The sequence below is a fragment of the Clytia hemisphaerica genome, unplaced genomic scaffold, assembly GCF_902728285.1.
Source record: "Clytia hemisphaerica strain Z4C2 unplaced genomic scaffold, Clytia hemisphaerica genome assembly, whole genome shotgun sequence".
NCBI classification, from domain to species: domain Eukaryota; kingdom Metazoa; phylum Cnidaria; class Hydrozoa; order Leptothecata; family Clytiidae; genus Clytia; species Clytia hemisphaerica.
In genome coordinates, this window is record NW_027104043.1 from 277,674 (window position 1) to 280,878 (window position 3,205).

The 3,205-nt window shown below is 31.9% G+C and overlaps 1 long non-coding RNA gene across 1 annotated transcript; it reads left to right on the plus strand.

The window, feature by feature from the left end:
* The first annotated feature begins 784 nt into the window (after positions 1-784).
* Positions 785-1,251, plus strand: LOC136811821 (uncharacterized). Its single transcript, XR_010847277.1, has 2 exons — positions 785-953; positions 1,166-1,251. It is a non-coding gene; the product is annotated as an uncharacterized lncRNA (long non-coding RNA).
* Positions 1,252-3,205: the final 1,954 nt, after the last annotated feature.

The window sequence follows — 3,205 nt, forward strand, 5'->3', positions numbered from 1 at the left end:
ATGGATGGTTTAACTTATGTTGCATTATCACGTGTGAAAAAGCTGAATGACATGGTAATTGAATCATTTCCATTCGAAAGAATCAATAAATTGAGTGACGGTAAAAGATTAAAATTTAGAGTACGCGAAGAAAGCAGACTAGAAGAATTAGCAGCAGGAAACAAGCCTTAGAAGTAATTGGATGGAATAATTTAGTATATGTCATGTCAAAATCATTGCACGGGGAGGGGGGTATTTTGCAAAAAAATATATTTTATTTTCTTTTCTCCTTTATTTTCTCTTCCTTTGAAATACATTCTTATCCAACGAGTGAAATTATTTAGTACTTTTTATCATGAAAAAATTTATGGATTTAAGATGAGAAAGATTTCAAAACTGGTCCAACTACAGGGTACCCTATGAAAAATTTCCCAGAACAATAGATGAAAACATTCTTTTGTTTTAAGAGGAATTTTTCATGGGATACCTTGTACTTTAAATATCTTGATCATGAGTAGAAGCCTTGCCTAGACTTTTCAAATCCTTACATTATTTTGTTATATTTTTATCCTAACTTATAGAATATTATATTGTTTTGTTATACATGAATTTTTTTATATCTTTATAATAAATTTGAATGATATTATATTTTTATACAGAATTATTGAAATTACGTATTATTTATGATTTTGTACAAATTTTATTTGATTGATTGAATTTACATTTATTACTTCCAAGCTCCAAGTTGATTACAATAATGTGAATGTGAATTGATGTTTAATCTTAACCACAGAACAATAATGATAAAAATGATAATAGTAGAACAATGAATGAATATGGACAAAAGTGATTATTTTTGGTGGTTGAATTGGCAACGAAATTCCGCTGTAACGAAAATTATTCGACAATCGTCATTCAGCATACTCTACTCCCAACAACAATGCTTAAAAATCCTGTATTATGGAACTTTGACAGTAAGTACAAATAATTTTTTCATTATGTACTTTTATAGGACTTGGTTTTATTAATCTTTTATGTTTAACCTGTGTTCTTGTTGATACTTACCAGGCACTATTTGGGAAATTAATATAAAAAATTGAAAGAAACTTGTGAACTATTTTGAGGAAATTTCAGTACACTCACCATATTATCATCTAATTTCATGTTTGTTATTTTCCATTTTAAGCTTATCTTATGAAAGAGGATTCATTTACTTTGACAACGCAATATTGCCTCGTTACTGCTACGATTACCACGTTACGTCATCATTTTCCATCCTTCTACACGATATTGCTGTTACAACTGCAAGATAACTGGCATATCAATTTTGTCCATGAGATCCCTTGTCATGCCGTTGGAAAAAGTCCTGGATACGCTATTTCCTGGTTTCTGCTCATCAATATTGCCTCGTTACTGCTACTATTACCACGTTACGTCATATCATTGTCCATCCTTTACACGGCGCTGTTACAGCTTCTAGATTACTGGTAAATCCATTTATAATGTAAACAATTTTGAATCACGATATCCTTTGTTAAACCGTTAGGAAAATTCCTAAGTACGTTGTTACCTGTCAATTTTTGGTTCCTGCTCGTTATGTTTCTGGCTCATAGCATTTCTTACTTATGCTGTTTGGTTCTACTATGGGTCATTTATATTACAAATTGGTTGGAATATAGTAACATGTCTTTTGAGTGTTTTAGTATCTGTAATTGACTCTACCTGGACACTTTTGCTAATGAATATTTTAAGATTCGTATTTTATTATTTTGTAAAAGTATGTAATTCACGTTTTTAGAAAAAAATATAATTCATTTATCTTAACTTTATCGTTGATATCTCAAAGAAAATGCTTTTGAGAAGAATCATTCGAATTATTACTATAATCATTTCCGAACTTTCGCTATAAAGCATTAAAAAGCTTTAATAAGCATTAATTAGTCTTTATAAATGCTTATAAATAGACATCTGTAGCGGGTGGCAGTTAGTGAAAGCTATGGCTAGTATTTAAAATATAATTAAGATGCAATAAAATAAAATAAAAAGTATATCGATTTACATTGTGTTCCATCTCTTCCGTGTTTTTGTAATGTCCATAAGGACGTGTGCTTATACCATCAGATATAATAAATCTTTTATCACCACATGGACGTAACCATACCTTGTTCTGTTGTACAGTAAACGTGACATGACCATGGGAACGTATATTGTTCATTAAATGTAAAAATTCAATATTTTGCAATAAAGCGTCTCGGTAATTGGAAAGGCAAATTTCCTTTTTCACAACACAATTTTTCACTCGTTTTGCTCGTTTAACGTTAAAGTCTTTTGACCTATCGACCAAGATAGAATACATCTTAGCGCGTAGACCAACAAACTCTAAGATAAGGGATGCATGCATCTCGTCTTTCATTTTACCAATCCGTTTTTTATTTTGTAATGACAAACATTGATGATTTCTCGGATAATCCGAGAAGTTGAAGAGATGCTTATCCTCGTTCATGTCAGCGTACAAATCTTCACATTCGATCGCATAAAGACAGTAGCAACCTGGCTGAATTTTCTTGGTGGTGCAAACTATGAAATTGGCGCCCCTGGTATTTTTTGTCCTCATCAATGGCACCATGAATGTCGCAAAACAGTTCAACATCCTAAAGGAAGTTTGCTTTTTCGAAGATTCCTTTGTATTTATCTTGCCAATCGACATACTGAATGAAAATAGAATATGTTTTAGGCTTCCTTTCTATTCTAACAGTTTTTAGGATTGTTTATTCTTGCCCATCGTGCTTTACTGAACAACTCAATGACACCATGAATGTCGCAAACCAGTTCAACATCCTAAAGTAAGTTTGCTTTTTCGAAGATTCCTTTGTATTTATCTTGCCAATCGACATACTGAAAGAAAATAGAATATGTTTTAGGCTTCTGTTCTATTTTAACAGTTTTTAGGATTGTTTATTCTTGCCTATTGTCACGGGCGGTGAGTACGGCTCAATAAGTAACTCCCGACTAAAGTTCACAACAGCAATATTTATATTTGTCCCCGGATTAGTTCAGGATCCCAAGCTATAATTGGAAGAGAACCGGTTAGGTATCATAGATGTCAAAGCACAATAGGAACAAAGAATTGGAAGTTAACGCCTTAAAACCTCTTTCCATAAACCAAGTAATTCATAAAACAAAATAAAGTCATTAGTATAATCTTCGTACAAGTTCTAGTCAGCCA